This window comes from Protopterus annectens, chromosome 14.part0, assembly GCF_019279795.1.
Source record: "Protopterus annectens isolate FY-2018-M chromosome 14.part0, PAN1.0, whole genome shotgun sequence".
NCBI classification, from domain to species: Eukaryota; Metazoa; Chordata; order Ceratodontiformes; family Protopteridae; genus Protopterus; species Protopterus annectens.
The window spans coordinates 1001326516-1001348475 of record NC_056748.1 but is presented as its reverse complement, the minus strand read 5'-3'; the positions used below and the strand labels follow the sequence as shown (position 1 = coordinate 1001348475).

Below are 21960 nucleotides of genomic sequence, written 5' to 3'. Positions count from 1 at the left end.
ACTGGGTCTGTATCACCACCTGGTGACTGAGCAGTACCTCCTCTTCCCAGGTATGATGCAGCCTTTATGGATCTCAGAGAGCTAAACCTTTTTCTTACAAATGCAATGGTCTTTTATTAAGAAAGTCATGCTACTGGTATCCAAAACCCTCTAGAGGTCTTGACCATCTAATATTAATTTTTAGTTTCAAAACAGTGCAATAAAAGAACATGGTTTTGTTGAGTGTGGTGGTGGCTCCATGGCATTTCATGGCTTCATCACTGCCCTACCTCCTTTTACTTTGAACAGGGTCTCTACTTTAATATCCCTACAATATGTTGCAATGCACACCTACTTTCAATAAATGAAATATAGGAGAAAAAACATTATCACTTTTTGTTTAGTTATAGCTTTTTCAGTTTACTTATTATATGCCTATTTAAATATATTCTCATAACACAACACTCTTTGTCTTCCAGTGTTATGAAATTGTGTGTATTTTGTGCATCTACCTGATATACGTACCATTTAAAAGCAGCAGGTAAAACCATCCTGAATATGAGTGGTAGTAAAATCTTTAGCATTGTTCACTTGCTAGTAGGCAAAGGTTTTCTATGTTTGTCATCTCAAACAGTTATGCTGTTACCACTTTCGAGCTGGGAAAGGACTATTCATGAAACATGTAGAATCAGGTCTCAAATATGACCCTGGCCACAGCCAGTAAGCTTGTTCTTACTTTGTTGAAGTTATCACACTCTGCTCTGGGAATGACCATATATGTATGGACAGGTTCACTCATGATATGTGCTGCTAAGATGCATGCCCAAGTAGAAAAGTCTTAGCCTCCCTGAATGCCAGTCCTTTCAAAATATATGAAATATTCTTTGAGATTGTCATCATGACTGAGAGGCTTTAAAGGGATTAAGAATCTTTGCTGAGTGATAGACTTAGCCACCATTAACATTCCTTCAGCAGAGTTAGCAATAATTAGAAGCAGTTGTTCCATATTAGTCATCGTTTGGCTTTGCAACCTCTTGCATATTACACTAGCACTATAACAACAACACTGCTCTATTTGCTGTGAGGAAGTAACACTCACTTATTTGGATACTAACAAATGGAGTGAACCTCAGTTGCTAGGTAAAGTTTGGCTGCCCACGTTCTCCAACAGTTGTAGTAGGTAGAGGCAGCAAACAAAATAACTTTCTTTAGAAAAGGGATTTTTTAACAAAACAAAGATAGGCAGGTTTTGCCAAAACTGGAACTGAAAATAGAGGGACGTGTGATACTTTAAAATGCTTTGCTCAAAACAAGAACTTCTAGTATACAGACACACTTCTAATCTTAAGAGTTGTTCCTGCAGCACTATCACCCCAGAAAGGTGTTAACGCAAAGAAAATATACAGGCTTGGCAGGACATTAGAATCAGTTCTCAGATAGTACAGTGGTTAAGTAAAAGTTTCTCTGTTTCACCATATCTTGCACTAGTGAGTGACAACAGTTCTTTCAGTTTGTGCCTTCTGAGCAAATAACAGTTTAGGCACATAGGTGAAATGCCACTGTAGCACATGCCTTGATTTACACGTAAATCCAAAGTTAATGACACAGAAATGCAGACTTCAACACACTATCAAACGTTAGTAGGTAAGTAAAAATCTGTGACAAGCAAGTCTTTGGCAAATAAAATTCTGTCAGATAATACCATAATGATTATGTAAACCAAAATCTCTGACTTAACACTTCTTGAAAAATATGATTTTGAATTCCAACCATCAGGACCTCCACTGGAAGTTCCAAACTCTCGATAAAGACTCCCTATCTTTGGGACAACTGCTCAAGCCTTGGTGTATCTCACTTCACAGGAAAACCCTACAGATTCCTTTAGACTCTTGAACATTAGATTTTGCCATGTTGCCAAGTGAATCTACCTGATAAAGCACTTGCCTCTATCTGCTTCTGACTACCAAACATTCCAAGTAATTCTGATAAGGGGACCAATCTCAAACAGGTTCATAGGTGTGTACTAGGCTAATGGCCCTGGAGCCTTTACAAGCCTAGCCCATAGGATTACCCTGGCATCGTGCCATCCAACCTTAGTTCCCAGTACCTCTGTCGAGTAAAGCCACTGGATCAACCCCTGGGGAGAATTTTCTATTTCCCATCCATTCTTCAAGATTTCTCTTGAAGATGGCCAGTGAGGTGCTCTGCTTGACATGTATGGGAAGTCTATTCCAGAGTATGGGCAGTTTCTGGGTTATGAACCTTTCCCTCCAGCATGTTCTGTTGATTGTGGTAATGAGGTTGAGGTCTCTGGAGTGTGTGGTGTGGAGGGATTGGGATTTCTTTAGATGTAGCATTTCTAATAGAGCTGGGTCAGACATGGCTTTGTAAGTCAAGCAGAGATCGCCTCTTAGGAGATGATATGAGACAGAGAATAGCTGGAGTTTTTTGACTCTGATCATGTAGGACATGTGTTAAAGGCCTAGGATCCTCTTCGTGAGGTACTTTTGTGGCTCCCCATCTGTTGCAGGTGTCTATTGAGGTACATGCCAAATGGGGCATTATACTCTATGATTGGTCAAATGAGGGAAGGGTAGAGAGAAATGATGACCTCTTTCTTCCTGGATGCAAAACCCTTGGTAATGAGATGTGCCACATAGAAGGACTTTCTGACCACAGTGGCAATGTGGTGGTCGAAGGAGAGGTTGTTGACAACCTGTTCCCTCAGTTCTCTTATAACACCTTCAGTGTTCAGTGGGCTCTCATCGATGTGGTAATTAATGGGAACTGAGTTTTTCCCAAAGGTGATGACGACACATTTTTTTGGCATTAAGCTTAAGACCATGGTTTCGACACCAGTCATTGGTCTCAGTGAGGCCTGTCTGTAGGATGTCTGCATCACTTGGGGAGTTAATAATGGCTCCCAGCTTGCAGTTGTCTGTGAACGTGGTCAGTCAGAGTCCCTCCATGTTGGCTTGTACTTCTGAGAAGTAGATGCCAAACAGGAGTGGACCCATGACTGATCCCTGTGGGACTTGACTCGTGGCTGGTCGGCAGTCTGACTTGGAGTCGACTACTTTCACACTGTGGGTTCTGTCTGTTAGCCAATTTGCAACCCACCTAATGATATAGGGGTTAATGCCTAGCTGATGCCTTTCTTTTAATGAAACAGTACTTTGGGGAAAATGTGTTTGTCAAAACATGACTGAAAAAGTCATGTTTCAAGAAAACTGCCCTGGGCCTAACTAATCTTTAAGACGGTGACTATGATTCAGTAAAACCACACAGAAACTGAGGTTCAGTGATACTCTATGGAAACCATGCTTCAGTGACATTACAAGGAGACTAAGCTTCAGCGACATTACATGGAAGCCATGTTTCAGTGACACGGCATACAGTGTACCTTTCAGTAACACATTTTGGTGGTTATGTTTCAGTGACATCACCTGGGGACTATGTTTCAGTGACTAAGTGAAGACTACATTTCAGCGACACTATTTGGTGGTTATGTTTCAGTGACAATTCATGGAGACTATGCCCCAGTGTTTCAGTGAGACCACATACAAACTATGTTTCAGTGAAAACATGTAGAGTATGTTTTTGTCAGACTTACATAGACACTATGTTTCCAAGAAATCACATCTTTTCAAGAGATGACAAGGCAACTTTGTTTCAAGAGGACAGAGAATATGTTTCACTTAAAACACACACAAACCACATGGAGACTATGCTTTAGTGATGTTGTGTCTTTCAGCTTTTCCCAGTTAGGGGTCGCCACAATGGAACTCCGGTCCGCTAATGATTGGTAGTTGATTTTTATGTGCTGAGTTACCAGCCCTGATGCACAACCTTCAACGAAGGTACGCTCATTCAAGCATGTCTCCACGCAGAAGACACTCTAGCTGAGAATTGAACCAGACAGCGTCTTACTGTCTTAATGTGAGGCAACAAGGCTACCGCAGCACCACCACCGAGACTATGCTTTAGTGAAACCACACGGAAACTACTTTTCAATAAAACTCTGTGGGGACTATGTTTCAGTGATTATTACATGGAAACTGTGTTTCAGTGACATTGCATGGAAATTGTGCCTCAGTTCCTCAGTGAGACTATGTTTCAGTGAAATAACTTATCAGTGATACCACATGGAAACTATAATTAAATCAAGTGGAAACTATGTTTTCATCAGGCTTCATCAATTAAACCAGATGATGTAAATGTTTTGGTGATTATGCATGGAGAATATGTTTCACTGAAACCATATGGAATTATTTTTCAGAGACACCACATGGAGTCTCCATTTCAGTAGCACAGTGAATATGCTTCACTGAAAGCACACAGAGACTATAAAGTACAGTTGTGTACACTTACCATAAATGTAGATGTTTGAGTGTATTCACTGTTGCAGTCATTACATTTAGGAAATCTGCTGGCAGGTTGCCCTCAGTCAGTCTGATTAACAAAGTCTTGGGTCCTGCGTCGGTTGCTGTCCCTTCTTCCATGACGTCAGGTCATCAGGGGTATAAAACATGCAGCCAATGCCATTACATCAGTTTTTCTTGCCCCAAATGTCAGGTGCCCCCCCCCAAATGGGGAGCTATATATATATATATATATATATATATATATATATATATATATATATGCATATATAATTAAAAACACAACAAATATACCTCCAAACAAAAGCAAATACACCAAAAAGGCTTTTAAGCATAGCAAAATAAAGTAGAAGTATAGTAAGAGAAAAAAACAGGGGGCTGGAGGGAGGGTAATCAAGACTGCAACAGTGAATACACTTGAACATCTACATTTATGGTAAGTGTACATAACTATACTATGTTCTACGTGTTTCACTGTTGCAGTCATTACATTTGGGTAGTTTCCCAAAGCTATGGTTGGGAGGATGGATTTATATAGCATTAGGACCAGCTATTAGGCCCTGCAGGACAGCAGTGGCAAAGCCAGCTCTGGATATAGAGAAGAAAGGTAAATGGTAATGTTTGGTGAATGTATGAACTGAGATCCAGGTAACAGCTTATAGAATATCTCTGGTAGGAACACCTCTGAGAAAGGCTGTAGAAGTAGATGCAGCCCTGGTGGAATGAGATCTGATCCCGTGGGGGATAATTTTACCATGGTGCATATAGCAGAAACAAATACAATGGCTTATCCATTTGGAAATAGTCTGCTTTGAAATAGCCTTTCCCTCTGTCCCTGCAGCAAATGACACCAGTAGTTCAGATTTTCTTAGGGATTTTGTCCTGTTTAAGTAAAATCTAAGTTGACTGTGTACATCCAATGAATGCAGAATCTGCTCCCCCTTGTTCTGTGGATTGGGAAAGAAGGTTGGCAAATTAATGATCTGATTAAGAGCCACACTGGATACCATCTTAGGCATGAAGGATGGATTGGTCCTGAGGGACACCCTGTCCACATGAAAAATAATGAAAGGTTCCACTGCCATAAGAGCCCTTAATTCAGAAATCCTTCTAGCTGAAGTGACTGCTAAAAGGAAAGCTGTTTTCCAGGATAGAAATTTTAAGTCTCCAGTAGCAGCTGGCTCGAAAGGAGGGAGAGTGAGTTTTTCCAATACAAAATTGAGGTCCCAGGCAGGGGTTGGAGCTCTCCTGGGTGGTCTTAAATTTTTGGCCCCTCTGAGATACTGCTTTAGCAGAGGATGAGAGAAGAGGGGAGGTTCTGTGCTGTAATGAGCTGAAATGGCTGAGGCATGGATTTTTATGGAAGAAAAGGACAGGCCCTTGTGGAGCTTAAGTTAAGTATTATAAAATCTGAGGAATATTGGCATGGCTGTGCTTATTCCTAGTGACTGATTCCATGCACAGAATCTTTTCCATTTGTCAGCATAAGATTTTCTAGTACTAGGCCTTCTCGCCTCCAAAATGACATCTATCACAGGTTTGCTGAGGGATGCAAAGGGTGAACTTTGGTGATTTGCCACGCTGCAAGATTCAAAGTTTGGAGCTGAGTGTGCAAAATTTGGTTGTTCTGCTGAGACAGTAAGTAAGGTGTCTGAGGCAGGTGCCATGGTAGAAGGTGTGACACATTGCGCAGGAGTGGGTGCCAGTGTTGGTGAGGCCAGTCTGAAGCAATCAGAATCATTTTTGGTTTGTCCTGTTTGACTTTTAGTAGAAGTTTGGAGAGCAGAGGTGGGGGAGGGGGACATAGACTGAAAGGTTTTTCCAGCTGATTGATAGAGCATCCACGTTTCAGGCTTTTTTGTGATGAGTTCTTGTGCAGAAGTTGTCCAACTGATAGTTCTGGGGTGAGGCAAAAAGATCAATGTCTGGGCTCTCCCATTTTCATGTCAACATGTTGAAAATCCGTGGTTCCAGTTTCCATTTGTGTGGGTCCATGAGATTTCTGCTTAGTTCGTCTGCCAGAGTATTCAGCTTTCCTGGCAGGAATTGAGCTTGTAGTTGTATTTGGTAGGTCAATGCCATGTTCCACAATGCCATGGCTAGTCTACAAAGGGGATAGGAGTGTGTACCCCCCTGCTTGTTTATGTACCACGTAACTGTGGTGTTGTCTGTCTTCATCAGTATTTGTCCTGGATGAAGGTAGTCCTTGAAGGCTGTCAGAGCATTCTGTACAGCTAGCATCTCTTTCTGATTGATATAAAGGTGCATTTGTTTTGGGCTCCATTTGCCCTGAATGCACTTCCCTGCCAAATGATCCCCCCAAGCATAGTCTGATGCATCTGTGGTTAGGGTTTGGGTGGCAGGGGGTGGAGTGAATATGCAGTCTTGCATATGGAATTAGAAGAATGCAGGAGGCCATGAACCCCAAGGCTTGCAGAATTTGTCTTGCAGTTAGCTTGGTTTTTGTGGCCACCTGTTTGAAGTAAGTTACCAAATGAATTTGCTTTTCTGACATAAGGTAAGCCATCTGGGCAGCTGTAGTCAAGCTTGCACCCAGGAATGTAATTTTATGAGAGGGTACTAGTTGTGATTTCTTTTCGTTTATGGTGTACCCTAGACATGTTAGAACCCTTTTTACAAATGCCAGATGCTTTAGAAGAATGTCCTTGTTTTCTGCCTGAATTAAACAATCGTTCAGGTATGGATATATATGAATATTTCTTTGTCTGTAAAATGCAATTACTGGAGCCAGGCACTTTGTGAAGACCCTGGGTGCAGTAGATAAGCCAAAGAGCAGTGCAGAGAACTGGTAATGCAAGTAGCCTGCTTTGAAGCGGAGGTATCTTCTGCAAGATTCCCTGATTGGGATATGCAGGTAAGCCTCTTTTAAGTCTAGAGTTACCAACCAGGCATCTTTGCCTAGCATAGGAAGTAACTGTTGAAGAGTCAGCATCTTGAATTTTGGAATGTCCAGAAATGTGTTTAGAGTAGATAAGTCCAGAATTGGATGCCATGATTTGTCTTTTCTGGGTACCAGGAAAAGTCTTGAATAGAAACCTTGAACCTTTTCCTCTTCTGGTGCTGGTTGAATAGCCCCCCATGTTCATGAGGGACAGTACTTGTTTCTGGGCCACTGCCCAGTGATTTGGGGGCAGGTCTGGCCATCCATTTGGAATTGGCAACGTGTGGAAATGAAATCTGTATTCCTGGGATACTATATTTAAAACCCATTTGTCCTGGGTTATAAGTTGCCAGTTTCATGCATGAAGTGCCAGTTTTCCCCCCAAAGGGACGGCTAAAAGGTAAGTGCTTGGTAAGTGTAGAGGGAAGTCATTGAGACTGTTGTCCATAGGGAAGTGCCTTGTTGTTTCCAGATTTGGAGGTGGAAGCACCCCATTGTTTCATTCTAAAAGTCCCTTGTGACAGAAACCTGGAGCCTTTGGAGTGTCTGGGTTTGGCTTGAGTGGCTCTCAAAGGAACTGAAAAGGACCTGTTCTTAGTAGGCCAGTGTCTACTAAATCTAGGAGGTTGCACTTGTAAGAAATCTTTCACAGTTTGCATTGATTTAGCTTTATCTTCCATCTTTTTTAAAATGTCTTCATCCTTATTACCAAAGAGATGGTCCTGTTGTAAAGGAGCATCCAACAATTTTGCTTTAACATGATCAGGCAGAGTTTGCTCTTTGAGCCAAGCATGCCTTCTTAGCACAGACCCAGTTACAGCAGCCCTGCAGGAGGCCTCCAAAGAATCAAAACCACATTGCAAAGTATGTTTTCCAACTTGTTCAGCTGAATGCAATAAATCCTGTAAATCCTTATTTTCCACACAGTCAGAAATTAACATTATTTTCTGTTTAAGCAGACCCATGATATGCTGTTGATATTTAAGCATATGAAATTGACAGTTTAAAGCCCTGATTGCCAAGGTTGCAGAAGTGTAAACCTTCTTACCCCATCTATCCAGCACCCTGTAATCTCTATCTGAAAGAGTAGAATTTTTAGCAGTAGAGGCCTTAAATGCCCTTAGGACCCTGAGAAATGGTTTCATAATCTGCAATAGGATTTTTGAAAAGGAATTTGTGGGAGTCAGGAACCCTGTAGTATCTGTCTGGCTTACAAGGAGCCAGAGGCAGAGAATCAGGAGCCATCCTAGATTCTGAAAAAACATCATCAATAATGTCTAGAACAGGAGGTATAGCCAAAGACCTATGCTGAGGAAGAAGAAGAAAATCCCTAAGTCTCTTTTTAGATTCATAGAAATCCTGACTTTCCCAGTGGAAATGTTCCCTTAAGGTATGTAAAGTTTCCCCAAAAGAAAAATCCTCAGGGGGAGAAGCAGAAGGAATGGAATCTTCTGCATCAGAGTCATCATAAGTAGGCATAGACACATCTTGTTCATTAGCAGAGTCAGAAGAAATAGAATCCTGTTCAGAAGTTTCATAATCAATGTCTTGTCTAGACCTCTTGGAAGGAGGGGGTTGACTAACCCTAATCAGAGTAATTAAATATTCAGCCATTTTGATCATTTGTTTTTTAGGCATAGGGGCCTGCACATGTGGCCCAGGCGTCGGTTTATTAGACATGGATTTAGATTTTGGCCTTAGTTTTGAAGATGGCATCGGTCCAATATACAAATCTGTAGGCCTGAAAACACCCTCAGAAGCCGGTGCCTGCACAGCGGCTCCAGACCCCTCTAAGGTAGAGACATCCGCAGGTTCCATAATTGAAGCATCTTGCGGCATACCTGACTCCGAATGGGTCTCAGTAGAGGCCTGCGAATCAGAAGTAGCAGGTATTAGGGGCTGCAAAAGCACCTCACTGAGTACCAGCGAACTGGCGACTGGCTTAGGAGAAGCGTCGTCGTCAGTTTTGGACCAAAACGGCCTGTCTCTGTCTTTTTCTTTGCATTTTATAGGTATTCCGGTAGTCAGATTACTAATGACGACATTTCTGGATAATTAAATTGTGAGCCAAAATATTTTGAAGCAAAAATATACTGACGTTTAACAGTGCGTTGATTAAATTTAGCACAAAACTGACAGCAAAGTATGTTATGATCAGGGCCTAGGCAAGGAATACAGTACAAATGAAAATCCTTATGAGGTATTTTCTTCCCACAAGTAATGCAATTATTAACTTTTACTGACATCGGTAAGGAGCAAGAAAAAGTATATATATATATATATATATATATATATATATATATATATATATATATATATATATATATATATATATAGATAGCTCTAATTCACTTGACCTAAAACTCATTCGATTGGCACCCATTTGACCAACACCCAATTGACTTAAATTTAATTTGACTGACAACTCATTTGACTGACTCCCATTTCACCGACAGTTAAGACATAGACTTGTTGTGGGTTTTCCTTCACATGTGACTTGCTTGTGATAAAAAGAATTACTGTAACTTACAGTGCTGACTATTAGAATTCCAATAGTCATGAGGAAAGTAGTGCTGTAGTGTTTCTAAATGTGGGTTTGTCTCTCTACATTTTTATGGGAAGTATCTAAAGTAATTTGGCGAATGTTTTGTGCATTCCCAGCAGTAGTGGCAGCGTGTAGAGTACTGTAAGGCAAGTTAAAGATATATGCTCTTTTCCCCGCGTCTATATCACGTTATAGAAATTTTACTACATCGAATCAATAAAGGTTGAACTTTATTGATCGAAGTAGTAAAATATCGAATACCGTAAAAAAAATAAATCAATAAAAAAAACACTAGCATAGGAGTTGGAACTAATGGAACCCCACACCCCCACTACTTAAATATACCAACTCCGAGACCAAATTACATTGAGGTAAATAGAAATCTCCCCCTTACGGAGATTTCCGTTTACCTGTGCGATGTTCTGAACATTCTACATTGTTGTGCCGACAATATCGCATTCGATACTGTCGGCTTACGACAACGTGAACTAGACCCCTTTCCCCACTGTAGTGTGATCCTAGAGTTAGTATATATAGTTAGGGGGTGGTGTGTGGGGCACAGCCCCCACATTAGGGGGTGTGGGGGTGTAGCTCCCCACCTAGTTTTGTTGTACATTGTCCCATTTCTGTTAAGAGGGTAAGTAAGTAGCTTAAGTTCTGGAAAGGGTTAGTTATTGGTGTTCTAAGTGTGCTTGTCTATGGTTTAAGATTTAGTATGTTGAAATTCAGCATTGTAAGCTGTAGGTGAAATGGGAGTCAGTCAAATGAGTTTTAGGTCAAGTGAAGTAGACCCATAAATATATATATATGTATGGGTCTCCTTCTAATGCCCGAAACGCCGTTTCGCCGACAGGGAAATAACCGACGCCAGAAACCCGACAACGCAGTTGACCGACACGCTCGAATCCCGACAGACGGAAGACCGACAAGGGGAATGTGTAAGCGACCTGGTAAGTATCGATAGTGAGGGATGTAGGAGTAGGGAGCGGACAGGTAAGTGTTGAATACTCAGGGATGTAGGGTTAGGGTGTGTGATAGGTGAGTGTGCGGTAGTGTCGGAGCTTGGGGTTTGGGGTGTGTAAGTGAGTTAGGGTTAGGGTGCAGGTAGGGAGTGTGGGGTAGTGTCGGAGCTTGGGGTTTGGGGTGTGTAAGTGAGTTAGGGTTAGGGTGCAGGTAGGGAGTGTGTGCGGTAGTGTCGGAGCTTGGGGTTTGGGGTGTGTAAGTGAGTTAGGGTTAGGGTGCAGGTAGGGAGTGTGTGCTAGTGTCGGAGCTTGGGGTTTGGGGTGTGTAAGTGAGTTAGGTTAGGGTGCAGGTGGGGAGTGTGCGGTAGTGTCGGACCTTAGGGTTAGGGTTTGGGTTAGGGCTAGTGGATATGTGTTGTAGTGTACTGTGTTGTTGACGTGTAGTGTGTCGGTGTTATGGTGTTCGGTGTTTCGCGTTGTCGGGTTTGTGTGTTGTCGGGTTTCTGGCCGGTTATTTCCTGTCGGCTAATCAAGTTTGGCATTAGAAGTAGACCCATATGTATATATATATATATATATATATATATATATATATATATATATATATATATATATATATATGTATATATATAGATAGATATAGATACACACACACACACACACACACATATACACACACACACACACACACACATATATATGTGTGTATAAATATATAGTATATGCACATATATAGACAGAAAGATATATTGACATGTGTCTGCACCTATAAAGCTAGATAGGCAGACAGACAGACTGGCTGCTTAAACGTTACCAGATGGTTCAGACTTTCAATCCAAAGGCAGTGTTTACACTCATAAGGCATGTGCAGCTTACAGTTAAGATAACAAGGACCATCATAAGATGCAAGGAAGAAGATTATTATTTACATGGCAATAAAAGTGTCTCAATGCAGTGACATCTAAATGCAAATGACGCCAGTCTTCACAAGTCCACAACAGAGAGATAGTAACCTTATCACTTTTTGAGTGAAACACTCACTGTGTCACAGCATGTTTCTGAGAGGTGATTGCTGCTACAGGAAGCAGTTGAATCCTGAAGGACAACTAACAGCAAAATTAGAATGTTTCTACAAGTGATAATAGGCTGTGTGTGTTATTGGATCTTTATGCAACCTGATCCATTTAGGGCCAGTCAACATATTTAACACAGTCTAGTTTTATTAGTTCTAAGTCTTATTTTTTAACTCCTGGCTTGTCCTGCATAGAGTTGCTACACCTACAATCACTGTATAGGTTGTTGCACTGTTTTGCAGTATTCCATGGATGTATATTAAAATTCAAGTCCACAGCTCAATGTACCTACAATCTCCTTCCATTAGTATACAAGGCCAGACTGAATTTAAATAAATCATCAATAAATCCATTACCTATGAATTCAGTACATCTTTTCTCAAAGGCCTTCAGACTGCCAACTCGTTCTCCTCAAATTTGAGTTGGTGGACTTGAGCCATGAAAAGACAGGATTGTGACCAGTGGGTTGGATCATTATACACTTTTAAGATACATACTTATTAACTTTGTGAAAAAATACTCCTTAATAACTTGCTAGTCTCCACAGTTTAGATTTTGTATACATGTTGTGTTTACAAATATCAGTTTGTAGTTTATATTTTTGTATCTTGCATATTACTTCATTCTACAGTCAATTAGACTGGTAGAATTTCAGATGTGTACACTACTTGAAAAGGTATTTAAAGCATACCATTCCATGTATGGAATCCCATTTATATATATATATATATATATATATATATATATATACACACACACACACACACACACACACACACACACACACACAGATCTCTCTATACAGATAGAGAGATACAGATGCATATAGATATCTATATACGTATATAGACATACAGACAGATTTTTTTTTTTTGTAAAGATGAAGGTTCCACCAGAAATCCAATGAAATGTGAAAACAACGTATTTTAACACTTAATAAAATGCCCCTAACACTGCCAAAAGTTAATATTTTAACATACTATTTGTGGGTCAGTACCAAACCTGTGTAATTTCCATTCATTTGCTAATGAAAGTGATCAACAGCAAAAGGTCCATAAAATGAGCACTCTGAAAATATCATGCAAAAATTCCAACAGCAAAAAGGTCCATAAAATGAGCACTCTGAAAATATCATGCAAAAATTCCACACATTTACATGAGAAACACTTACTAAAATAGGCAACACACTTTTTCAGTCATTATTTAAAACATGCAAAAAATTCAGAGAAAGCATAACCTACTGAGTTATTATTATCAACTTACCATATAAGAACCACCACTATTACCTGAACCATGACCCTGAATTTGTACATCTGAGTTCCAAAACATGATTTATAAAACAATTGCAAGGCAACATTTAAAACATAATTGCTCAACAGCACATAACAGTTGAACAGAAATGTCCCTAACATTAATAACTGAAAACTTCATACCAGAATTACACATACTCTGAAAATTACAACCCTATAGGGGAGCTCTCTGATCATGTAGCCCAGGCCGGTATGACCCTGACCTTAAGCAGCATCTTACCCTCACCTAAAATTATGCCACAGTATAAAGACAAAATGATCAAGTTTAACAATTGGCTTAAATTTTGGTGTCATTCAAAGGGGATCCAGTGTCTGTCAGCCTGGGAAGACATGCTTGACAAGCCACGTTGCTTCGCTAGGGACGGCTTGCACCTGTCACCCCTGGGCTTTCGGATATTGGCAAAGGCTCTTGCCAACCCCATAGTGCCTTTTTTAGGCAAGGCTCAAAAGACAAACCCACCTCCATAGACAACACAATGAATAAGAAAATAAGGGTAATGCTGCTCAATGCCAGAAGTCTAAACCTCAAGATGCACGCACTCGAAGCCCTCCTCAGTATGGAGAACATATTTGTGCAGTGACAGAAACCTGGTTCAAGGCTCCAGAGAGCACCCCAGCACTACCAGGTTATACCTCATATCATGCTTTTCAGCCCCAAAACTCGGACCGAACCATAAAAGGAGGGGGAGTATCCATATTCATCAAAGATACCCACACCTCCAGATTAGTGGCGTTGCATGAGGCATCGGAGACCATGCATGTGCAACTAACAGTGGGCAAAACTGCCTTTCAGTTTGTAGCATGTTACAGACCACCCTCTCAAAATCAGGAATCCCACTTGGCTTTCCTGAGATCACTGGAGACTATGAAGATCTCTCCAAACACCATTATATTGGGTGACTTCAACTACCCAAACATAGACTGGGAGCACTACTCAAGCCCCAACACCCTAGCCCAAAGGTTCCTAGAATTTATAAACTCAAATGCTATGGAACAACTAGTCACCACTCCCACAAGAGGGGAAAACATACTGGACCTGGTCATCACCAACATGGGGACTCTATGCTCCATACCAGAGGTATACCCCTCATTGGTAAGATCGGATCATAAATTAATCTCACTGGATATCCACATCCCGACCCCACCCCCAGCCCAGAAAACCACAGTGAAAAACTTCACAAAAGTGAACTTCACACTTCTCAAAACCGAGGTGGAATCCTTCAAGGCCCCCGGGCCAGTGGAAACTACGGCCCAATCTGCAGAATCCTTTATAAATGCATTCTATGGACACCTCCAGGAATGCATGGATCATGCTATCTCAAACAAAACCAGGACCCAATCTTCCAAAGGCAGGCATCCAGTCTGGTGGACCCCAGCCATAAATAAGCTGTACAACAGAAGGAGGAAGCTACTACATGATAGAGCAAAATCCCTAAAAGGGAAGGCATCTCTGATCAGTACTAGCAAAAAACTACGATCCCTCATAAAATCCTCCAAGGCCATCTTCGAGAGAAAAATTGCACAGGACTCTAAACAGAATCACAAGGCTTTCTTTAGTTATGTTAGGAACCTGGGTGGCAACTCCCAGATATGCTCAGAGTTGATACAAAATGACAAAAAATACACTGAACCCACAGACATTGCCAACATCCTGGCAGACAGATTCAGTGCAACCCCCCCCCCAAAAGAGCAAATAACTATCCCAGCAGAGTGCAGCCTCCCTAACATCTCAGATGCTCAGGTGAAAGCCGCCCTCTCCAAAGCAAAAAACACAGCATCAATGGGACCTGACGGTGTCCCGGGTTGCGTCCTACATGAACTCCAAGAAGAGCTAAACCCTCACGTAAAGCTGCTGTTCAATCTCAGCCTTAATACAGGATATGTACCCAAAGAATGGCATACAGCGACAGTGGTCCCACTCCACAAAGATGGTGCCTCTACGGACCCTGGAAACTATCGCCCCATAAGCCTGACTAGTCTGGTCTGCAAAGCTATGGAGAGGATCATCATGGAACTCATAAACAAAGACATTAGGGACCTACAGACACTGGATCCTACCCAATTTGGCTTTATTAAGGGCAGATCCTGCCTCTTGAACCTGGTCGACTTCTTTGAAACAGTCACCAAGGCCACTGATGAAGGGAAGGTAGTCCACACAGCCTACCTGGACCTCGCAAAAGCCTTCGACACAATACCCCACTCAGGCATCATAGATAAGCTCTCCAGCTTAAATATAAACCCCTATGTCATAAGATGGGTTGCAAACTGGCTCAAAGACAGAACCCACATGGTCAGAATTGCTGGAGCCATGTCAGACTTGAAACCAGTTACAAGTGGCATCCCACAAGGCTCAGTCCTGGGACCTCTCTTGTTCGGTATATATTTTTCTGAGGTACGGGCTAACATGGGAGGACTGTGGCTGACCAAGTTCACAGACGACTGCAAACTGAGTACCATAATTGACTCTCCAGCTGACACAAGCATCCTCCAAAAGGGTATCACAGAGATGGATAACTGGTGCCAGAGCCATGATCTAAAGCTAACACCAAAATGTGTATAGTCATACCCTTTGGCAAAAACAAAGTGCCCACAAATTACCACATAGATGGTAATCCATTAAGTACGGAAGAAGTAATTAGGGACCTGGGGACCCAAGTTGATAGTAATCTCTCCTTTGACAACCACTTTGCCAAAGTGGTTAGAAAGACCTTCTATATAGCCCACCTTATCATGAAAGGATTCACATCTAGATCAAGGGAGGTCATAGTGCCCCTTTATTCATCCCTCATCAGGCCCATAATAGAATACAATGCCCCATTTGGGATGTACCTTACCCGACACCTGCAGCAACTAGAAAGATCCCAAAAGTACCTCACAAAGAGGATCAAGGGACTCAAACAGATGCCATATGCTGCTCGGTTAAAGAAACTCCAGCTCTACTCAGTAGCATACCGCCTACTTAGAGGCGATCTATGCCTGATGTATAAAGCTATGTCAAACCAAGACTTAATGGACATGCTCCACCTCAGAAAATCCAAATCCCTTAGAGCTATGTGCTCGAGGGACTTGATCCTCAGCACAGAAATAAATAGGACATGCTGGAGGGACAGATTCATAACCCAGAGGCTCCCTTCGCTCTGGAATAGAATCCCAGTCCATGTTAGGCAGAGCCCCTCTCTTCAAGAGGAATCTTGACGAGTGGATGGGAGATCGTAGGTTTATCCCCGGAATTATTTCTGTGTCACTACTAGACAGAGGCACAGTAAACTAACCCAAAAAAAGGGCACAGTAAACTCAATTCAAAGGGTGGCAACAGCCAAACACACTCTGGCTAGGCTTGTAAATGCCCTAGGGCAGATAGCCTAGTATGAACCTATGAACCTATATAGCAATCAGTTACAATGGTAACTGATAAAATATAAAATGGCAGTACTTTTTATCATTGTTTTCAACAGTTGCACATAACTCTGCCAAAATGAAACATATTTAGCTCATTTTTACTACCATATATGAGCTACCACCATCTAAACTACATTTATGAACCTATATAAATAGAACATGCAGAAGGGATAGATTCCTGTCACAGAGACTCCCCATGCTTTGGAGCAAAATTCCAAACTACATTAGGCAGAGCCCCTCACTAACACTCTTCAAGAGAAACCTTGATGAGTGGATGGGTAACAGAAAATACACCCCTGGGATCATTTCATTGCTCGGCTCGACAGAGGATCAGTTAATTAATCAGTGGGACAGCGAAAGCCAACACACTCTTGCTAGGCTTATAAATGCCCTCAGGCAGATAGCCTAGTACCTACCTATGAACCTATGAACCTATATTACTCAGTTTGGATCTAAAATGCAATTTACAAAACAACTGTGAGACAACATTTACAAATTAATGTAACAATAGCAGATAACATTTATAACCTTGCACAACAATGAACTGGATGAAATGGATGGAGAACTGTTATACATTAAAATACAAAAATACACTATAAAACATATAATCATGCACATGGTGAAAAATGTAAAACTCATTCTGAAAAAAAATCACAGTTTATAAGTGCAAAAGAGAATACAGGGATGTGGCTAGTATGGATATTACTGCAAACCAAGGATACTAAGGCACTCACCATTCTGTCTCATGCTTACAACACCTCTGGGTATGCAATAATATGTGTACTATCCACACCCCATCTTGTATTATTGCATGCATACTCATAGAGGACCTCCTTAGACCACAAAGAGTTCAGCCAGCTAGTGCAGAAATGCACAAAGAGGGCACAGAATTCTGCATGCTGACTTAGCCTAGGTGGAGAGGCCTAGGAATAGTGAGGTGAAGGCACAGAGTTAGCAAGTAGTGAATATGCTATTGGGTGGTATATAGTTTAAGAGAATAGTAAGAAACTAACGGCAATGGTGGTAATGTGGGATTTCTGGGGAAGTGGCTTATGCTGTCTTAGAGAAGGGTGAAATATGATTTAAAGGACTGAGGGCAAAGTGACAGGTAAGAATAAGACATTGAAAGTGTATAGAAAGGTATGAAATTGTCTGAGAACAAGAAAAAGGAAAAAAGAGGAAAAAGCCTATGTGGCTACAAAGGTACATGAAGTAAACAAGGAAGTGGAAGGAGAGGAATGAGGAAGTGCAGAGGCACAGAGCAGAGAGGAAAATAGAAAGTTCTCACAAGTGGTTAGCGCTGCAAAGGCACAAGTCAAAGGACAGATCACTGAAGGGTCCAGAAAGAGAAATAAGGCTTTCATGGGTTTATGGCAGAAGGGAAGAAGGAATGGGCAGACTTGTGTATAATGAGGAAACATAGAAGAGAGCTATCTGAAGGCAAGAAACAGCAGAGATACTAAATACATAGTTTGCCTTTATTATCCTAAAGGAAAGGGAGAGGAGGGAGCCATGTGGGGGAGGCTAATGCAGAAAAACAAAAACAGCTTACAGATATAAGGCTGTGCAGGAAGGAGGGAGACAAGGAACTAACTGCACTAAAAGGGAATAAGATACCAAGATCTGATGACCTTTCATGGTCTTCAGTGTGATGGCAGATCCCCTAATAAAAATATTTAGCAGTTTACTAGCTAGTACAAAAGCACCTAAGAATTCAGTAATACCAAAACTGATAAAATATGGGTGTTTTAATCTGAATGCACTGACAAGAACAATCATAAAGGAATACTGAGAGAAGGTTTGGTTGCTTTCCTAGAAGATAACAATCTTCAGGATAACAATTAGCATGAGTTGAGTTTTATGGTGATAATAAGCTGTCAGTTGCATCTGATTTGGTCTGAAAACTAATGAAAGAAGGTCTGGAGAGCAGACGACCTTACATATGGTCTACCTGTTTTTCAGCAGGACTATTCACTTGGTCTGGCACAGGTGACTGCTGGGAAACCTGTGGGGGTTGTGGTAGCTCCAAGAGTGAGAAATCAGACAGCTGCATGGTTAAACAGTAAGTCAGAATATTGTGCTGAGAGGGGCAATGTCAGGAATATTAAAGTAACTAGCAGAGTATTGCATGGATCAGCCTGGTCTCAGTACCCCATGGGTCAGCCTGGTCTCAGTACTCCAAGGGCCAGCCTGGTCTCAGTACTCCAAGGGTCAGCCTGGTCTCAGTACTCCATGGGCCAGTCTGGTCTCAGTACTTCAAGGGTCAGCCTGGTCTCAGTACTCCAAGGGCCAGCCTGGTCTCAGTACTCCAAGGGCCAGCCTGGTCTCAGTACTCCAAGGGCCAGCCTGGTCTCAGTACTCCAAGGGCCAGCCTGGTCTCAGTACTCCAAGGGTCAGCCTGGTCTCAGTACTCCATGGGCCAGTCTGGTCTCAGTACTTCAAGGGTCAGCCTGGTCTCAGTACTCCAAGGGCCAGCCTGGTCTCAGTACTCCAAGGGCCAGCCTGGTCTCAGTACTCCAAGGGTCAGCCTGGTCTCAGTACACCAAGGGTCAGTCTGGTCTCAGTACTCCAAGGGTCAGCCTGGTCTCAGTACTCTAAAGTATAGTGTGTGTAAGCAAAATCACTTTTTTCTGAGAACATAAAGATAAATGCAGCTGTAGAAGATGGGGAAAATTCCAAATACATGTTATAATGACTTATCAAAGGGCAGAAAATGGCAATAGGGTTTCAATTCAGACAACTGCAAAATTCAACACCTGAACAACCATGAGGTAATAGGAGTTGAACTCGTGGAGACAGAGTAGAAAATAAATCTGGGGGTGTTTATCATACCTTGATTGAATTATCAGGAGCAAGGAGGGATGACTGTGACAAATTTACTGAAGGCTAGGGAGTATCCTCAAGCGGGCAGACTTCAGGAGCAAAGAGGTAAAACTTCCACTCTACCAAGCCCTGGTCAGGAAACATTTTGAATGCTGTATGCAGTTCTGGAGGCCATACAAAGAGAAGGACATCACACTTTTGAAACGAGTGCAGAACCAAAGACAACAGAAGGGTTCCTGGAATGGAGGAGAAAGAATATAGCCAGAGTACAGAAAAGCTGAGATCTTGTCACTAGTGACCAGAGCATACAGGGAGGGCATGACATTCATGAACAAAATCATGTTAATGAAATGTTATACAGTCAGTCAGAACAGAAAGGATTTTGTAAGTAGGATATACTGGTAGGACACTGTAAAAGGAGAGCTGGTCCTGAGAACTGTGAAGTATTGCTTCACAGAGAGTGCTGTAGTCTCACTGAATAGATTACAGGAAAAAGGGTGATGGTTAGAAAGTCGACAGAGGCATTCAAGAGGGCATTGGGAAAGTGGAGAAAGGTAAGAGAGAGATGTTAGAATATTAAATATGGTTAAAAGGTGGACTAGATAAGGTATGTGTCTCCTTCTGCCAGCATACAAAGGCAACAGAGTGTCAATAGTAGTGACATAGTGATGTGTGGATCACATAGTCTTAATGGAAGTAACTAACAAAGATAACAATGAAACAAAACAAGTAGATGCACTCTTCTATTGTATACATATGAAGCAAGGCCACATATTTACAGTTATTAAACAGTGAAGTTCCTTTTTAATGAGCAGAAATTCCAGGATTTATACGAGACGGATAAGTGTAATTTCTAGTCATTACAATGATTCTATTATCTTCTTCCAGTGTGTCTAAGCAAAATAAAAGCAGTTTAGAAGTACAGAACAGTGAACAAAGCCTGTCAGCTGTGCAAGTACCAATTACAAGAAAAAAACACAGATGTCAGTGAATGAAAGCTCTTTTCTGAAATGTCATATTTAATGAATCCTTCAATAAGAACCTGTGTAGCACCAACTAGTAAAACTCCAGTGTGCAATTCACTTCTGAAAAGCCTACAGTAACATATAATCATCTTGTTTCGGATATTATTATGATGCAGGGATCACCTTGTAATCAAACAAAATGTGCTTCTGTATATATGTAAAAAAAAGAAATGATGCTAGTACATTGGTGGTTCCATTCAGAGCACCCTTTATCTTGGATGTCTGAGACATAAGAATTAACTAAAGTCATTGCTTATTAGAAGGATAACAACTTTTTTATCCCTGTCTGGGACTTCATAAGCTACATGCATTCTTCCTTCCAGCAAGTGTAGTACTGTGAGAAAACCCACATGAACTCAGGGAAACATGCATACTCCAAAAAGAAGACATCCCAGCAGAGAACTGAACCAGACAGCCTCATGCATTGAGGTAAATGCAGCCTTCAATTTTATTCAAAAGAATACATTTCCACCAACAGCTGAAATTAAAATATTAAAAATAGTCATTTTTCAAGTAGCTGCTTTATCATATTTACATAAATAGGTAGAAGATAAATAAAAATACATTTCTCATTTGCAATTATTATAATTAACTCACCTTAGCCACTGATGACCCAAGGACCACTAGAAAACTTCAGTAACTGCCCTTTGTTCACTTTCCTTTCATGACCTATTAATTAGGTTTCAAAAAACATATACTGGAAATAGCAGCTGTTTCTTCCAGAAGTGGGGCTGATTCACATTCAGTTATACTCTTACTGTCCCTTTTCATGTCTCCATCTCTCTTCTTCTCCATGTTTGGAGCTCAAGGGAATTGCTCCAAGTGTGTTTCTTATATTGTTTTGTCTGCACAATATGGTAATATAAATGAACTGGGAGACAGCATACTGAATGTCACATTCAGTTCCAGAGACAGTATAGCAATGGCATCACCAAAAGGCCAATGTTTCTTGATAATGCCCTTAAACGCTGAAGATATTGCATGATGATGATGATGATAACGAAGCCTGTAGTGAAAGAGCAAAAAAATCCCATAAAGTCTGTAGCAGAAGAGGGATGCATTCTTGTACACAAAGAATTTTATAGAGCAATGCATTTTATCACATCATGAGATACAAGGACAATTATTCAGAATTTAATTAAAGAGTTTCATAAGGCACATGTTTTATTTATCAAAAGATACAGGTTGTATTTTGATTACTGCCACAGTACGAAATTCTCCAACATCTCTATTATAGAATTCACTTAACATACACAGATTGTTTTATTAAAGTTAGCATCAGATTTTCATACAAATAGGGTACACTAACAGGTAAGTAAAAAACAGGTTACTAAAATCAGTGAGTTATTGACTATTCCTTGCTAGAAAATCTCATCTCTCATGGCCTACAGTCCCTGCTGACTATGGTACAATGCCAGTGAATTCTATTTACTTGCACTTAATGTGCATTCATCTGTCTGCTTTTGAACAAAAGACACATAATTTATTAGAAATCAAATCTTTACAATCACACTAAAACTATTAATATTAAATAATTATAGCTTATAATATAATATAAAT

The 21960-nt window shown here is 41.0% G+C and overlaps 1 protein-coding gene across 1 annotated transcript in view; it reads right to left on the bottom strand.

The window, feature by feature from the left end:
• Window positions 1-21404, bottom strand: part of JAKMIP3 (Janus kinase and microtubule interacting protein 3) — a 1929353-nt gene extending 1907949 nt beyond the window's left edge. Inside the window, exon 1 of the mRNA XM_044056811.1 lies at window positions 20998-21404. The gene's annotated coding sequence lies outside the window, so the exon portion shown is untranslated. The remainder of the gene's footprint in view (window positions 1-20997) is intronic.
• Between the last annotated feature and the right edge of the window lie 556 nt (window positions 21405-21960).